The 19,010-nt window shown below is 35.9% G+C and overlaps 1 long non-coding RNA gene across 2 annotated transcripts in view; it reads right to left on the minus strand.

The window, feature by feature from the left end:
* LOC107498254 overlaps positions 1 to 18,767 on the minus strand; it is a 35,448-nt gene extending 16,681 nt beyond the window's left edge. The window contains exons 1-3 of one of the 2 annotated variants that reach the window (XR_001593991.2): positions 18,634 to 18,767; positions 16,304 to 16,462; positions 15,477 to 15,530 (exon numbers count right to left, since the gene is read on the minus strand). This is a non-coding gene — a long non-coding RNA (uncharacterized LOC107498254). The remainder of the gene's footprint in view (positions 1 to 15,476; positions 15,531 to 16,303; positions 16,463 to 18,633) is intronic. The other variant, XR_001593992.2, reaches the window with a different exon arrangement.
* Positions 18,768 to 19,010: the final 243 nt, after the last annotated feature.

The raw sequence follows: 19,010 nt of genomic DNA on the forward strand, positions 1-19,010 counted from the left end.
CTTTACGAACCTTAAAAAGTGGCCCATTTCTTTAGAAGACTGTATATACATTTTTAAAAAGACCATTTGAAATACCAAGTATAAAAGAATCTGTATTTGTAAAAGCATTATAAGGTATTTTTATGCTCCCTCCCCCACCAAAATAAAGTCAGACAAGACAAGATTTAGATTTCTGCCCTTTAGCAAGACCCAGCTCCTTGACTAACTCTACATAGGGAAGATAAGACTCATAATGATGCTGAACTATCCTCAATGAGACATTGTGTACAAAATATGATTTTAGGATCTGCCAATAAAGTATCAGTGAATTGTCCCCCATTTGTGCTAACGAGCATGGCAAATAGTAAGAAGAAAATAAAAACATTAATCTTTGACTTGAGGATCTTTAGGATGTCTTTTCTAAATGAAATAATGTCTACTCTTAGAACTTGAGATACTCCAAAATAAAAATCAAACTTTTAAGGAAGAAAATAGGAGAAAAGACCATGAAGAAAAATAATGATAAATTTAAGCAATGGTGATTTCCAAAGTTTATTCTGCATCTTCCTATCAATCTAATCATTATTATAAATTTTATTTAAATTTTCTTGTAGAAATATTTTCTATGTCCCAAGTAAATCTGAGTACCTGAGTTATACGTTTAAGATATATTCTCTCTGCCTCTGAGAGGAGACCACATTGTCTGTGGAGTGTTACTCCTTTTCTAATAAACTTTCCTTTTAACTCTAAAAACAAGCAAACAAACAAACAAACAAATAAATAATAAAATACATTCTTCTTTCGAAGTCTCACACAACCTCTCCCCAAGCTCTTCTTTGATGTATAAGATTACTAGTTGCCATTTTAATGAACTTGCTGACATGCATGCCTCCTAAATTGTAACAGCATAAGAAATGGAACTGATCTTTTGAGGTGGAATATGCTCCCTTCTTTTTTCCCCAGTAAAAGCCACCAAAAAACCCAGGTATAATTTCTAAACCTCAACCTTACTTCCACCAAACCGGAAAGAAAGAAAGAAGTAGCATCGACTGCTTCTACTTTCATTTCTTTCCATGTCCCATGGCCCTCTTCAGGGTGAGTTGCTAATTTGTACTAAAATAACCTGCCAGCAGGTGAGCAACTGGACATATTAGTATTAAAGAGACCAAAAAAATTGGCAAACTAGACAATTGAATCCAGGTGGTCAATTAAATGATGTTTTGAAGAACAATTTGTTGATCATCTGCTTTGTATTTTTATTTTTTCTAAACAAGGAACTCCCTATAAATGAGCTGTCATATCAAACAATCCAAGAAAGATTGAAGTGAGGAGAGGAGATAATCATGCTATCTTCCACATGACAGCCACTCTTATTTTAACCATCTGAGTGACAGAAGTAAAGCCCCTTTCTCAGTGTTGTGTGTGAAACACTGGGTCACAGTGCACAGTTCCACACACCAAGACCTTGCCATGATCCGCATCTTATTTTGCAGCCTGAACATTGGGACCAGGAAGAGCATGAAAAGAGTGAAAAGAGGCCTATATCTGTCCAAGTCCTCTAGAGAAACAAAACCAATAATAGACACATATTTATTTACTTATGTTATTTATTTATTCATTCATTCATTTAAAGGAATTGGCTCATGTGATTACAGAGGATGAGAATTCCAGATTTGCAGTCCAAAGTTCTAAGTTCCAGGCTGAGTAGGAGTTCCAAGGCAGGAGAAAAGCAATGTCCTGGTTTGAGCGTCAGGAAGAGAGAATGAATACTCTTTTGCTCACCCTTTGGTTCTACACAGGCCTTAAATGAATTAGATGAGGCTCATCCACACTGAGGAGGGCAATCTGCTTCACTCATTCTGCTAATTCAAATGTTAATCTCATCCAAAAACACTCTAACAGACACACCCCAGAATAAAGTTTAACCAAGTATCTAAGCACCTCTTGGTCCAATCAGGTTGACAATTAAATACACAATTAAATACCACTTGGCTTGAGGATAAAAGAAAGTCTGCAACAGGGGTTCCCTAAAAGCTTACCAGTACAAACACAGACTGGAGTCTGTCTCACTGGGCGTCCATCTTACAGAGACCATTCTAGACCCGAAATGTCTATGGAAGGGACCACTCTGAAGACTCCTTGACTTGACTTTAATGTTCCTCTCGAATGAAGCCATTTCTATGTGATTTTTGAACACTAACACCTGCTAAGGATGAAAAAGGGTTCTGGAGCATTTTTATGTACTTTCAGTTGATAACGAATTTGGGGAAATGGGGAGAACATTTGTGTATCACAATGATTTGGCAAGACGAATGGCATACTGTTGGCAGCTTCTTTACTTGGCTTCAGTGGCATAATAAGAGGATACCAGTTCAAGGCTTTCATCTGGAAATAAGGTCCCAGGGCATGGAAAAGACTGAAAGCTGATTTTTTTCTTTAGAACAAGCTGATTATGTGATATTAATGTTTCTCATAACAAGCTGCTTTAGAATTTAAGAGCTTAGAGAAGACTATCCCCCTGCAATATTTGGCAAGTGAAAATCAGGCAAGAGTATTCAATGATCATTTTAAAAAGGATATCTGCTATCCTGATTAGTCTAAGTTGGCCTCTTAGGCACATGATGTGGCAAAGATCCATAATTCACTCATTTTCCTAACTTGCTTCAAGCAATCATAATTTTCCATTGACCTAGAATTTCTCCAGCTCAGGACAAACTTCAGCCTAACAGAGGATCATTGAGCTTGAATGGCAGCCAAATTAAAATACTATCCTTTTAATGCTGGTATTATAATGTATATTTAGACAAGGATTCTCTCCTACTTACTAAACATCAGGTTTTGGTTATAATTCATCCCTAAGTCACCTGTAAAGAATCCATGGCAGGGAAATTTACCTCAAAATCAGCTTAAATTGATAATGTAAAACAAAAAGTATGAAGTTAATTTAAAAAACCAACCTATTGTTTTTTTTTTTTAAACCAATGTGTTTGGTTCTAGACTTGTTTTTAAGTGAAAAATCAGAATATTAAATTGTCTGAAAGTATTATCCTGCCTACCTCCTCTCTTTTCCCTCTAGTATACTCACAAAGGAAGTGGTGTGTTTGTGCTGGATTAGGTGATTTGCAGAACAAACCTGAGTTATAGAGTGTTATGGGCTTTTGGAAGAAGGAAGGTGCTGTCAGAATAGATGTTAACTTTTCCATGGCACTTGTATATTAGATCACAATTTGTGACATTTTTTAGTTGGCTGACTGCTCTCTCCTTCCCTCAATTCCTGCCTTCTTATTAAACAAAACACTGTACATTCTGGAAATTGTTGACAACTCATCCATGTCACTGTCATCCAGGCAGTGCTGTGATGTGGTGAAAAAAAGGTCTCAAGGCTGGAACTTTAGAGAGCTCTGGCCACTGTGGGGTGTGTGCTCTGTACAAGTCTTATGCCAGATGCTGTTGTGGGCCAAGGGCAGCAAAGGATAGATACTGGAAGAAAGGTATGCTGCAACTTCACCTGCAAATGTTAAAATCGCTTTTCTTTCCCCCACCCCTACCCCTTACCAAGATTCCCGGGATCTTCACTTTCTGACAATTATTTCTTGTTCTATCTGTAACCAACGTGTCTCTATTTCATCACTTCAGATTAATTTACTCAAAAAATATTTAGTAAGCGCCTACTATGCAAGGCACACACTTTTCATTACACCTCAGTCTGTCCTTCACCCTCGCTTCTCTCTGAAACTTCTCTGAACAAGGGCACTTGTTTATTGTTAAATCCATGGTCACATTTCCAATGTTCTCTCTACATCATCTGAGAGTGTTAATCTCTTAGAATTTCATAAAACATTCCTATCCTTTACCTGTTTAAATAACCCTCTCTCTCAATTTTGTTCCTTCTTCTGATGCTTCCTTCTTGGTCTCTTTATTGTTCCTCATCCTTTTTCTGCCTCTTCAACGTTGATATGTCCCCAGGTTACATTCTTAGCACTCATCTCTTTTAATTCTACACACTCCTCTGGATTATTCCATGTCTTCTTAAGGCTTCAGCTCTCATTTAAAATGCAGAAATTTCTTGAGAGCTAAATTTCCAGCCCAGATCTCTCTCCTGAACTCCAGACATATTTAGTCAACTGCTTGCACAATACAATCATCTGTTCCAATTACTGTAGCTGCATAGCAGGTCATCCCAAACCTTAGTGGCATAAAACAACCATTGGTTGGGTGAAGAATTCCGGACAAAACAAAGACTGTTGTTTCTGCTTCACAATATATGGGGCCTCAGCTGGGACAACTTAAAGACTGAAATGATTTAACAACTGGAGGCTGGAATCATCTGCAAATATATCCACTCACATGTCTAATGGTTGGTGTCTGTGATTATGTCACATGTCTGTTGGCTGGGACCTCATCTGGGACTGTCAGCTAGAATACTTATAAATGGCTTCTCCATGTGTCATGGACTTCCTCATAGCATGGTGACCTCAGGGTCATTGGACTTTTCCCATAGCACACAAAGCTCCTAGGGCGGATGTTCCAGCTAACAATGCAGAAACATCACCTTTTATGACCTAGCCACAGAAAGCACTTGGCGTAGTTTCCATCACATTGTATTGGTTAGAAACAAGTCACAAGTCCACCCATATTCAAAGGGAGAGGATTAGGATCCATCTGGTAATTGGGGGTGGGCAGGGGCAGTCGCAAGGCTATAGAAGAGCATGTAGGACAGGAGATACTGTGGGAGCAATCTTTGGAAAGTACAATTTGTCATATCACTCCCCTCATCTTCATCCTCACATGGTGCTCCATCTATACAGATACATCACAGTACCACATATACGCTCTTTCCTCCATGTTTTTGCTCATATAATTCCCTCTGACCGAAGTATCTTTTCCTGCCTGATAGCTCCCTGCCACCACCTGATTTTTTTAACCTAATTTTACGTGTCCTCATCTCAGATGACACTCTATTCAGACCCAAGTTTACCCTTAGGAGAGAGAGTGTCCAGCACCTCATCTTGCTTTCCTCCCCGTCGGTCCTCCTTACTTACCCAATAATTGGGTGTCAGGGAGAAACATATTATGCCTGAATTCTGAATCACTTAACCTGAGTTCAAAGTCTGGCTCTTCCATTTGCTGATTGTGCAAACTTAGCAATTTGCTTAACTTCATAAAACTTTAGTTTCTCTATCTAAAAATAAGGAAAGTATTATATTATCTTATAGGGCTGGGGGTTAAATGGGATAGTATAAAGATATTGGCCTATAGGTGCTTTAGTAAAAGTTAGCAATTAGTATAATCCTGAGAACAACAACTCCATGGGTTAAAGTTTAATTTTAAGAACTGGTGTCATAATGTAAACATTTTCCCTCTAGTTCTAAGGAGATACATTCCTCCAAAAAAAAGAAAAAAGAAAAAAAGAAAAAAAGAAAAGAGAAAAGTAACTTTCTTTAACTACATTTAATATAAAAGTATCCATTGTCTATATTTCGATATTCTCTTGTTTTAATGGTTATAATTTATATACATTCAGTATTTAGACAGCTATTCTTCAGTACAAGCATTTGCATAAGATGATGTTCTATATTTAGTATAGCTCATTATTTCTCTCCATATGCCTTTAATCCTACTGATGTGAGAGAGAATCTTTCTGCTTTCAAAAAGACATTTACCCCAGTTGTCTCTCCCGGTAAGGTTATTTCTCTTTCTATGTGTACCACTGGTACAGGAAGAGCAGCAAATTGAGTGTAATATGACTTTTCTTTCTCTCCTTGGCTCTATTAACCCTTGTGCTTGGCACTTACCACGCATAACTTTGGTCTGCTCTGAGGATTGAGTATAGAGTTCCCCAACACGTTCTTAGGTAGGAAACAGGTTCTGCTGAAATATTTGCAGTGAAAGCAGCACATTTTTATGGTGCTTTTAAAGTGAAATTTCAGTTTTGTGGGGGTTTTTTTTGTTTCTGTTTTTTGTTTGTTTCTTTTCATTGAATTTTTCTAACTTTCCAGGCAGTTACAATTTGCACAATTTGTGTGAACAGGTTGTTTTAGCGCATCGCTATGACAAGGAAGAGAAGCATTCAGTGTTGTTTAAATTCCACATATAAAATGGGCCAAAATTCTAGCTCTATGCCTGTTTGAGCAGAAAATAAATAGGAGCAATTGAGGAGACATTCTAAGGAGCTAGATATTGTCTAGCTCCTTACAGATAGAGCCATTAAAAGAAAGGAATGAGTCACCTGCCTTAAGGAGGCAATGAGCTCTCTGTATGGGTTTTTTCAATTACTAGCTAATCAGCAAATCATAAGGAAGACTTAAATATCAATGAATGGTTGAATTAAAGTGACTTAGTCTTCCAATATTTTCTAATAAAATGCCCAAGAAGATATTCTCTACTACGATTGCTGGACAGCACCTCTCAGCTGCATTGTCTGGGCTCTAGAGGAGAACAGACCTTGAAAAGCCATCTTTATGGATGAAGAATTTCATGTTCTCCATTTAGTATGAAGGTGAGCAGTGTACGTGTGACTGGTCCCAAAGAAAGAAGACGGCTCAGAAAAAATGACATATATTATAGCTGTTTGAATCCTCACCAATATATAGAGTCTGTATTTTAGAATTATCTTAATCTGTTCTTTCAAATTCAAAATCAGGTTTGTCTCCATTACTAATAATGTGCATTTGTCCTCGGTCAAATCCCTTCAGTTTTCAGACTAAAGATGTGTTAACAGGTTAACTGAGGAGGTAAATCAGGCCAACAAGAATGAGAACACAGGAAGTTAGAAAAATTGGTGGAACAAGTACAGAGACATCATGAACTTATCCATATTCTTGTAGGACATCATATTAGCTGATTTGGCCTAGGACCCTGTGTGCCTCTTATTATAGAGTCATTTGTGGTAGATGAAGTTGGTTTCATGCCTTAAAATTACAACCCATCTCTATGCCTAGATATCATTATAAGAATTTAAAGTGTTTAAAGTGAGAATATGGTCACAGGATTTCAAAGCCAAAGAGGAAGTAGCAAAATATTCAATTCAATCATTTTATTTTTACAGGTCTCAGTTTAAAAGTCATTTTTTCAAAAAAACTTTTTCTAGATTTCTAAATTACATTAATTCTTAATTACATTCTCCATGACACACCATACTTATACTTTACAGTACTTAATATGATTATAATTAAGTGTGGATTGTGAAATAATTTGTTCAATATCTCTATCTCTAACAATCTTTATGTTCCTGGAGGGAAAGGATTGTATCTCTTTGCTAGCACATTTATCCCAAATGCTTGACACTTAGTAGGTGCTGAATAATATTCATTTAATTAGTTGAATGAAGGCTAAGTTCAGATAAACTGAGAAAAAATTAAGTGAATGTCACAGTCCCAATATACACCTCATTCCCAAAATCCAGCTCGGTGTTGTAATTTGGGTACAGAGAGATAAAATGAAAGAGAATTGAGGAAGCTTATCTGTTACCTCAGGTTTTCCAAGTGTCTAAGAAATAAAGTATGCACATTTCATTTCATCCCAAGATGTTTAGTATATACCCAGTCTCACTTATTCAATAAATACTTTTTGAGTGCCTATTAGAGTCAGACACTAAGTTAAATGCTGGAGATACAAATAATGAGAACAAAATAGTAAGCATGCCGAACTTATTCCTGCCATAGACTGGTGTACTTGTGGTTTGTCTGTCTAAAATATTCTTCCAACGTCTTCACATATCTCAGTCTTTCCCCTCATTTACGTCATGGCTGAAGTCATCTTTACAGATAAGATGTCTCTACCCATCCCCTAGTCACTATCCAACAATCCTGTTATATGCTCTCTATAAGACTTAACACTTTCCACAATTTTTCCTTATTGTCTATTTGATTATACTTTAGTTTAACCCTTACACACACACACACACACACACACACACACACACACACACGTATATCCAAACTAGACTGTAAGTTCCATTAAACAAGGACCCTGCATCTTGTTCTCTAAATCTTCAGTGGCTATATTAGTATCTGTTCCTCCATGAATATGAATTGAATGAGATCATGGTCTAGATCAGGGATCCCCAAACTCCAGGCCATGAACTGGTATCAGTCCATGGCCTGTTAAAAACCGGGCTGCACTGCAGGAAGTGAGCAGCAGGCAAGCAAGCAAAGCTTCATCTGTATTTGCAGCCACTCCCAGCACTAGCATCACCACCTCAGCTCCACCTCAGATCATCGGGCATTCTCATTGCAGCACCCATTCCTGGTGCCAAAAGGTTGGAGACCGCTGATCTAGGTCACATGTGATTGTGGCATAGAATGTGATGTGTGGCTGTAGCACATTGAGAGTAAAAAGCAAACCACGAGCCTAAGAATATCCCTATAGAAATTCCTCTAAGTCTTATCAGTTTCACCGTTTTCCTTTGAAATCAGTTTGCTATATGTTCCTATTGTCTTTGACACAGGACAACATTTTTATTCAATAACAATTATGCTCACTTTCACCACTTCTACCTAACACAGTACTGGAAGCTCTTATCAGCAACTAGGCAAAATAAAAATAAAAGACATCCAAATTGAAAAGGAAGAAGTAAAATGATCTCCGTTTGTAAAAAACATAATCTTACATGTAGAAAACCCAAAATATTCCACAAAAAGAGCTGTTAAAGTAAACAAATTCTGCCAAGTTGTAGGATACAAAATCGATATATGAAAATTGTTGTATTTCTATACACCAACAGTGAACAATACAAAAAAGAAACAATTCTATTAATAGCACCAAAAAGGATAAATTACCTAGGGATAAATTTAATGGAGGCAAGAAACGTGTACTCTGCAAATTACAAAACATTACTGAAAGAAATTAAAGAAAACACAAATAAATGCGAAGAAAACCTGTGTTCATGGACTGGAAGACCCAATGTTGTTCAGATATCAACATTACCCAAAGCAATCTACAGGTTTAATGCAATCTCTATCAAAATCTCAACAGCATTTTTTGCACAAATAGAAAAATTCATCTTAAAATTCATGCTAAACCTAAGGAGACTGAATAGTCAAAACAATCTTTAAAAAGGAGACCAAAGTCAAAGGTCTCACACTGATTTCAAAACTTATTACACAGCTACAATAATCAAAATGGTGTGGTACTGGCATAAGACAGACATATAAGCCAATGAAATAAAATAGAAAGCCCAGAAATAAACCTTCATTTACATGGCCAAATAATTTTCCACAAGGGTAGGAAGACCATTCAATGAAGAAAGAATAATCTCTTCAATAATTGGTTTTGGAAAAACTGGATATCCGTACGAGAAAAAAAAAAAAACGAAATTAGATCCCTACCTTACATCATATATAAAAATTAGTAAAAAAAAGAAAAAAAAAGAAAAAAATGATGAAAGACCTAAACTTAAGAGCTAAAGCTTAAAACCCTTAGAAAACATAGTAGTAAATATTCTAAATATTCTTGACGTTGAATTTAACAATGATTTCTTGAGTATGATACTAAAAGCATAGGCAACAAAAGGAAAAATAGATAAACTGGACTACCACAAAATCAAAAACTTCTATGCATCAAAGGACATAATCAACAGAGTGAAAAGGCATCCTACAGAATGGGATAAAATGTGTACAAATCATAATAAATCTTACAACTCAAGTTAAAAAAAAATTTAAAAATGGGCAGAAGACTTGAGTAGATGTTTCTCCAAATAGGATATACAAATGGCCAACAAACATATGAAAAGATGCTCAACATTTCTAATCATTTGGAAAATGTAATCAACACCATCTCATACTCATTAGGAGGACTACTTAAAAAAAACACACACACACACACAGAAAATAAGTGTCAGTGAGAATAGAGAGAAATTGGAACCCTTGTTCACTGTTGGTAGGGGTGCAAAATTGTAGGGCTTCTATGGAAAACAGTATGGCAGTTCCTCAAAAAATAAAAAATAGAATTACTATATAATCCAGCAATTCCACTTCTGGTTATATATTCAAAAGAGTTTAAAACAAGGTCTTTAAAAGATATTTGTACGCCCACGTTCATAGCAGCATTATTAATGATGGCCTAGAGGTGAAACTACCCAGGTGTCCACTGACAGAAGAACAAACAAAATGTGGTACATATTTACAATGGAATATTATTTGGCCTTAAAAAGGAGTGAAATTCTGATACATACAACGTGGATGAAACTTGAGGACACTATACTGAGTGAAACAAGCCAGTCAAACACACACACACACACACACACACACACACAACATATGATTTCACTTATATGAAGTACTTAGAGTAGTCAAATTCATGGAGATGGAAAGTAGAATAGTGTTTTCCAGGGGCTGGAGAGAGGGGGAAGTAGGAAGCTGTTGTTTAATGGGTATAGAGTTTCAATTTTGCATGATGAAAAAGTTCTGGAGATTAGCTACACAATGATGTGAATAAACTTAACCCTATAGAATTGTATACTTAAAAATGTTTAAGATGATACATTTTATATTATGCACATTTTATCACAATTAAAAAATTTTTAATTAAAATGATATACTAGCTCCTTGGTTCATGAGGGGAAAAAGGACCTACATAGCAAGTTACTTAGAAAGTCTATCAACTCAAGCTTATGAAAAATATGAAGGTGTTCTTTAAAATGTCATGGCCTCTTTCATCTGAGAAACACTTCTAGGAATAGACTTAGAATATTTTCCACTTAAACTCCAAGTTCACCAGCACTTCAGCAACTACAAAAGACTTCTGGACATTTCTGCAAGCAAACCTCTGCATTTGCAATAAGTTTTGTTGCTAAAGGGAAACATGGGTTTATGAGACAGAGATCTACTTACTTTTCAACCAAAGTTAGTGTTAAACTGAAGAGTAGGATGTGACACGAGCTAAATAACGGGGGAAATGCAAAAGCTCAAGGAAAAAAATGTAACTCTTTGTATGTATGTTGTGGACAGAGCACTACTCTGAGAATTAGAAGACCTGAGTTTTAGTCCCACTCTGTCAGATAATAGCCTCCTGAACTTAGATAAGCACCTCATTGTGTTCTTTTTAAAGTGATCAAGTGGACAGAATAACAAAGGACCCTACCTACTCCTCTTCAACACACAGAAAAACATGTTAAGCATCTATTTAAATCAGAGATTAATCATTTTTCTTGTGTATCTTTGAACTTCTAATGAAGTATCAAAGACAATTTAGTACACTGAAGTCTTCGAAGAATTATAAGTGAAATATGATAAAAACCCGTCACCCTCGAACACCATCACTGCTATTACAAATTCCTTTTAAGCTGTGTGGTGGTAAACTAGAACCTGGGGGTGTCACAAAAGCCGATAATCTAGACACCTCATTTCATATCCTTGCTGAGGGTGATTATGTCTGCACTCTCGGACAGGGAGGCCTTCTTCCAATTACAGAGTGAATCAATAATGGAGTCAAGTTTTCAGGGAAACTAATTTTCACTTGGGCAGATTTATTCCCAGGAACTGGGGAGAAAAATTAATTTAAACACATGTGGTATATTCTGCTCCCAATGTCTGCTGAATTGAACACTGTGACACGACAGTCTTCGGGCCCAATTTTCAACATACAGGCTTGGCATGGCACCTTCTAAGACTGTCCAAACAGAGCTCAGTGTCTTCCTTCCCACCTGCTACTCCTCTCTCATCAACACATCTTCTGGGGAACAGACTGAGGAAGAAAATGTGTATTTCTCTTTTTCTTTCTGACAAAAATGAACATTTATGTCATATTTTAGAGACTTCAATGGAATTTTCACATATTTATCTCTTTTAATCCTCACAAAAGTGAGGCAAGGGGTATTTTTATCCTTTTTTATACACAGAGAAACTCCAACTTGGAGGGTTTGGTAGCTTGTCACAAATGAGCCTGCAAATAGGGCATCCTGATCAGAGGTGACTCATAGAAGTTGAGAACTATTGAGTCCCTGTCTTCAGTTTCTGAGAACATTGCTGCTGGGACCAATCCATAGTGTTTGCTGAATGCCTATTAGACTTTATAGCAAGTGGTTATGAGTTGATTTTGATATTAGGAAAAAAAAAAAAACGAGTTTGAAGAGCAGCTCCACCAGCTAATCTCATAACTTGAGTCAGGTTCTTCTTACTTATTCATTCTGCAATACTAAGTGCCCTCTGTGCTAGGTACTGTACTAGGTTCTGGGATCACGACTTTGAACAAAACAAGTATGGACATCATTCTCATGGAGTTTAAAACCTAAAAGGGGGATAGTGAATAAGAAGCATTACCAAAATAATTCCAGAGAGTGGCAACTTCTATGAAGAAAATGATACAGGGAAACGTGATGGAGAATAATTCTGGGGAAGAGAGAGCTAATTTAAACATATTGGCCAGGGAAGGTCTCTTTTAACACATGAGATTGACTTGCAACCCGATTGACAAAAAACTAGACGTTCAAGGATCTGGAGCCAAGGGAACAGAAAGTCCAGAGACTCTCAAGCAAGAGTAAGTTGGAGTTCAAAACAGAAAAAAGGCCCTTGAGACTGGAGTATAATGAAGGAGGAGAGGAAATAAGAGAAAAAGCTAGGTCATATTATAGAAGGCCTGTAGGCCTCTAAATTTTTAAGCAGGATAAAGCATTATATGATTTATTTTAATGGCTCATAATCCAGCCTCTCAAAACCTTAATTTCCTCATCTGCAAAATTTTCGTAATAATAGTAGCCACTTGATAGCTCTGTTAAGACTCAGTTTGTCTGATAACAACTAGTATATATTAGTTATTATTATTAATTATTATTATTTATTAAGTTAGTTGAAGGAGAATATATAAGAAAATATAAGACATATCCATGCATTTAAAAATTTCATTATTGCACAGCATTGACTTAGCCTCTTTCATTTTGGTTCCTTTTAAAAATGTAATGTAAATCTCCCACCCAGAAGAATTCCGTATAATTTAGGTAGATTCCCTACCTTCAAGGAGGGGGTACATAGCTCCTCATTCATTAAGTGCTGGCTGTGCATAATAACTTTTTTCCAAAGACCAAAATGTAAAAAGAGGAGTAACACAGTAACTTAGGAATGGAGAAAACTTACAACCACCACCTTAGTCAAGTGATCAAGGTTAACATCAACAGTGATAAATCATGTCGATAGCATGTACCCTTGATATGTGATTTTTTAAAAAAGCCCTTCATTTCCATGGTATTCCTCCCAAAAACACAATACCTCAATCTAATTATGAAAAAAACATAATCCCAATTGAGGAACATTCTATAAAATATATGACCAGTACTCTTCAAATTTCTCAAGGCCATCAAAATCCAGGAAAGTCTGAGAAACTGTTACAGCCCAGAGGAACCTAAGGAGACATGATGACTGAATGCAACGTAGCATCCTGACAGGGAGAAAAAAAAAAAAAAAAAAAAAAAAAAAAACCAATGAACTAAGAAAAACTAACATGAAGCTAAGGAAATCCAAATAAAATATGAACTTCAGTTAATAGTAATGTGTCAATATTGATCCATTAATTATAACTAATTCATCATAAATTTGAGTAATAGGGGTGATTGGGTTTGAGTACATGAGAACTCTGTACCATCTTCTCAATTGTTCTGTAAATCTAAAAGTTTTCTAAAATAAAATTAAAAAAAAAATTGCAATGTAGTATCTCCATCTATATAAATTTTGATGACTTAACTCAGGTGTCCAACACACCTGGAAATACCTTAAATTATGACATTTGAATGTGATGTCATAATAAGAAGTATAATCATTAGAATATACTATATAATACTCATAGCTTACATTAAAGTTGTAAATTGCATATAGACACAGATTTCCTACAGACTTCAGTCTGAAATCTACTTGCAAAATCTGGAGGTGTTTGTTGATTTGTGACTCAGCCTTATTCCATGAGAGAGGTGGAAGAGAACTTAAACTGTTGTAACAGGTGTTATTATCGTGTTCCCTTCCCTTCAACTTTTTCCTCTTTCTAATTAGGGGTCCAAAAAGTCTCTCTGGGTTAGTCTTCCAATCTCCATCTACGGTTGTGGCAGAAACAATAAGCTGATCACCAAACCATTTCTTCATTTTCCTGGGCTCACAGCTGAATTGCCTTTTCCCACTGCCTTAGAAAAGGGCACTTAGCAGTATAGCCCAGAGACCGAATGTGACTAAATGTGACCAGAGGTGATTTGTACCACTTCCCGGCCAGGCTAGCTCATAAAATCCTCTTATAAAAGACCCTCCATGCTTTCTCCTTATCCTGGTCAGATGTCCATGCCCAGGGCAATGTTGAAAACTATGTATAAAAGATGGCGGAACCTCCATTAATCTGACTGCTTTGCAAAGCAGAGTCCTCAGGTTTACCTGGAATTAATTTGAACTTGTTATTCTATCTGCTACAACAGTTAGTCTACTCTAACTAATATGATGGTGCATTTCTAAAGTCTTGTTATGTCAGAAATCTCCTCACAAATATTTGTGGCCTAATTTCTGAAAATACATGGTCCTTGATAGAAAACTTTCAATAAATACTCGTAAGACCCTAGAGGATCTCCTCTGCAGGGAAATCTGGTTTGATGGACTCTGCTGCATCAACCTCTCATTTAGATAGCAGCGTAACGATCGCTCTACTGGATTACAATCTAGTTTAGTGATGTGTAACTGGAAGGTTCCTCTCTTTAGCGACCTTCATCCATAAACTTAAATCCTCCTTGAGATTATTTTAAGATTCAGCCTATTCTGTGCTCTTAGTGGATGGTGCTTCCCTCAGCATACTATAGTTTTAATTTGTCTGTCTCCTCCCCGGCAGCTCCTGAAGGTACACTTGACGTCTTGTTCAGCTTCATGTCCCCAATACCTAACACTGTGATTGGCCCTTAGGAGATACTGCAACCTGAATTAACTAGTTTTTGAGGGGGAGGGGGCTGTAGTTTTTTAAACTTACTACTTTTGCACAGAAGTCAATCTCTTCTGCGGTAATAGTTATCATTAACTAACAGCCAACAAGTACTGGTAATATCTTAAACTCATTTTAGGAGTATTCCCGGGGCAACAGCTGTCAGTCACTAACGCACCCACCTAAGCTTCAGAACAGCACTGTGAAGTCAACATCATGTCCACAGCACCTTCTGCATGCACTCTAACTATAAGCAGATAAGGTGGCAGCTCACCACCATACGGAGCCAAGCCCAATAAACACCCCCGCAATTCCTGGCCTCCCCACAGTGTGAACAGGAATGTGGGCAACGTCCGTCTTTCAGCTATTGGACTGCATTCTCTGCATGTTAGAGTATCAACTAAAACTAAGTGTTGGCCCTGTTCAAGATTTAAAAATTTTGATTTTGACAAGTAGAGAAGAAATCACCATGATTTCATTCAATATAATTTTTTGTTATTGTTTCTAAGATGAAAATTCCAAAAAGAAGTAGTAAAAACATTGAGAAGCAGTGGTTTAGTGGATAAAGGCAAAGATGGGAATTTGATAGAACCAGATTTAAATTCAAATGCATCACTTACTAGCTTTTGAAACTGGGCATATTGCTTAAAATCTCTGAGATTCAGTTTTTTCACCTGTGAAGAGGGAGTGAAAACCCAGATAAAAGGATTGCTAAGAAAGAATGTACACGCTTACCACAGTGTCTGACATGCGATAAGCAATCAGTACATACTAATTATGATTATTATTAGTATCGTTTTGCTTTATATGAGTATCTCACCCCTTAATTTTACAGTTCAGTGAATTGAAGCCTGAAGAGATTAAGTGACATACATACATAGTTAATTAGGGACAGTGCAACTAAAATAAATCAGATTATTCTGAGACTCATTTTGGGGTTCTGCCCAATATAGCATAGAGTTTATTCCTGTACAGTTTATTTCCCAGAACTCCAGGTTCTGAAGATCAATGCAATGCTCTCCTTTTTTGGAATATGGTTCCATTTGCTTTCAAAACTTTCATACCAATTGTAATAAAAGATAGTTTTCCTACTTCGAAGGTGATTGTAATCTAAACACAATCTGAAACTTTTGAATACAGAAGGAAATAGAAAACACCAGACCACATACTAAACTGGAAAAACAGATGATGTTCTAATATGATTTCCAAACAAATGTCATAATGTGAAGCTGGAGGAAATTTGGAAACTTTCTACTAGGTCTTAGAAGCTGGAGAAACTAGACACCCAAGACATATAAAAATAAAATTGAGGAAAGCTGGTGTCAAAGACGTCATCCACCTTCAAAGAGCAACAGGAAGGAAAGCCTGAGGGTGGCTAATGTCCATCAGTGGTGAGAAAACTCTAAGAAGTACTTACATACCACAAAAGTCTCAGACTGAAGTTTACCTGAGTCATTATGTCCACTTCGTGCCTTGCTTCAACCTGTTCCTTCTGCCACCAACTCTGGGATGGGCTTTCCAATCTCCTGTCCTCCAAGCTAGAAATTTTTGCTTAGTCCAACTCCTCCTCTTTCCTCACACCCAACAATCACCAAATTCTGTTGGCCTGACAAAAACAAACAACATGACAACAATAACAACAAAAATCCACATTTGGAAACTGGTCTCACCACTCATTTCTCCTCTGCCCCTGTCAGAGCATGGGTTTTACTTGTCAGAGGTATTCCCTACCCACCATATAATTTTAATCCTCTAGCAGGTTTCTGTCTCATTCCTCTTTCTTCTTGAAGTCAACAGAGCTTGCGATCTTATACAGAAGATCAGCCTTCCTTCTGGATAGGCTCATTTTGGTCATGTATTTGTTTCAAATGGAAAAATACACATAAATAAGGCAATTAGCATCAAAGAGTGTGAAATCTGTCAGCTACTTAATTAGTGAGAAAGTTATGTTTTGTTTTTAAGTAATAAAAATCTGTATATTATTATAGAAGAGAAGCTTATTTTTGTTTTTTAAACTGCAGGAATAACTAAACATTTTGATATTAAGAAATTTCCAGCCCCTTCTAGACTTATTTTCAAGACATTTGAAGGTTTTAACATGAAATGAGAATGAATTAATGGGATAATACTTCTGAAAGGAAGATGCAACATTGAAATATTTCAAGTGTTTATTTAGTGCCTTATACATATTGAATTATCTGTCAGGTACTGTAATTGTTGCAGAAGAATTTTAAGACCTTGTCCCTACTCTGAAGAACCACACACCATCTCATCCTGCTAACAAAGGATGATACCATTAGAAAATAATACAAGTTACCATTTTGTAGTATTAATACAAGATAGATGAGAGCTAGATGAGAGAGAAAAAGAGAGAGAGAGAGAGAGAGAGAGAGAGAGAGAGAGAGAGAGAGATTGAGATCTCAAGAACAAGACATGAGGTTAATCTATGAACAACTGGTTCTACCTTTATAACACCATATATTTCCAGAACATTGAAATTTGGTTCAGTCCACATTTAAATGCCTTATCAAATTTCAAGGCTGTTTTGGGTGAGTACTCTTATTTGTTATTTCAAAATGTTTCAAATCCATCATCCCAAAAATACATAGTAGAATTTAGCTTGTACTGTTTTTAAATCATTTTTGCTACTGTAGTCAGATACGGGAAGAAATATACATCTTTAGAGTCATCAATCTGTTTGCTATGAGGCAACCATGGATACTTTAGTAAACTGATTTTTTTTTCAAAATCAAAGTTTTTTTCTTATTATTAAAGTAATCTGTGCTAATTATACATAAAAGACAGAAAAAGCAGACAGGCTAAAAGCATAAATATTTAAAATAATCTTTTATTCATCTGTATATGCATTTAAAACAAGAATAGGATAATAAAGAATACCATTTTGTAACCTGCTATTACCACTTAATATATCATAAATATTTTCCCTTATCAACAAATATATTTTTATGACATTTTTAATACATAATATTTTATATTAAGGGTGTTAATGTATCAAAATCAGTGACTTTCACACATTTTGGACTCAGGACTCCTTATACTCTTAAAAAGTACTGAGGACTCCAAAGAGCTTCTGATTATGTGTTATATCTATCAATATTTATCGTATCATAAATTAAAACTGAGAATTTAAAAAATATTTTATTAGTTCATTTAAAATATGAATAATAAATCCATTACATGTTAATATTTTTATGAAGAATAATTCTTTCTAAAACAAAAAAATTACATGTTAATGAAAAGAGTGACATTATTTATATTTTTGCAAATGTTTCTAAAGTCTTGTTTTAAAGAAGACAGCTGATTTTCTATATCTACTTGCCTGTTCAATCTCTTGTAATACATCAAATAGTCGTCTGCCAGAAAGCACATAAGAGAATGAGAGTAATAAGAACAAATGATGTCATAGTATTAGTAAGAAGAGAATCTGATCTTCCAGATGCCACGAAAGTGTGTTGGGGTCCCCCCAGATATCCCTGGACTATGTTTTGAGAAATGCTGAACTAACCAATGCGTAATTTATGAATATTTTTTATAAACTACATCCTGATAATAGCTGTATTTTTTATAAACTACATCCTGATAATAGCAACATTTTCAAGATGTTAGAGCACATCATTTAATAGGCCAACCGAAAGTCTAGAACGTTATCATTTAGCATGCAGCAGAAATTTTTAATAATAAAAAACTTTATTAATTACTTTGTATATAGTAGACCCTTCACTAAGGACTTGAAGATCTAAATTACTAAATACTTACAACACTGTGAGTTAGAGGATCCTGTTTTTATAGAGAAAAAGAACCAAGCAGTTCAGCAATTGTCTGCGTTTCAGCTTAGGTCTTCTTAACGGGAAAGTTCATACTATCTGTCACAATACTCGTACTTCCTCCCATAAGGCTGAAAGAGAATAGAATGAGCGGGGAGAGTGCAGGTAAGGAGTGCAGGTAACAGGTGGTGCATGAAATCACGATTTATTATTGTGTTTAACATGTCAATATCATGATTATTTTTTGGAGCTTAACTAATTGTGAGAATTTGACTTTTCAAATAATTTTCATTTTATCTACTAGACAGTCAAATCACTATAGATGAGATCAAAATCAAAACATTTACAATATAATCATCTATGTGATGC

This window comes from Rousettus aegyptiacus, unplaced genomic scaffold (genome assembly GCF_014176215.1).
Source record: "Rousettus aegyptiacus isolate mRouAeg1 unplaced genomic scaffold, mRouAeg1.p scaffold_m13_p_5, whole genome shotgun sequence".
Taxonomy (NCBI): Eukaryota; Metazoa; Chordata; class Mammalia; order Chiroptera; family Pteropodidae; genus Rousettus; species Rousettus aegyptiacus.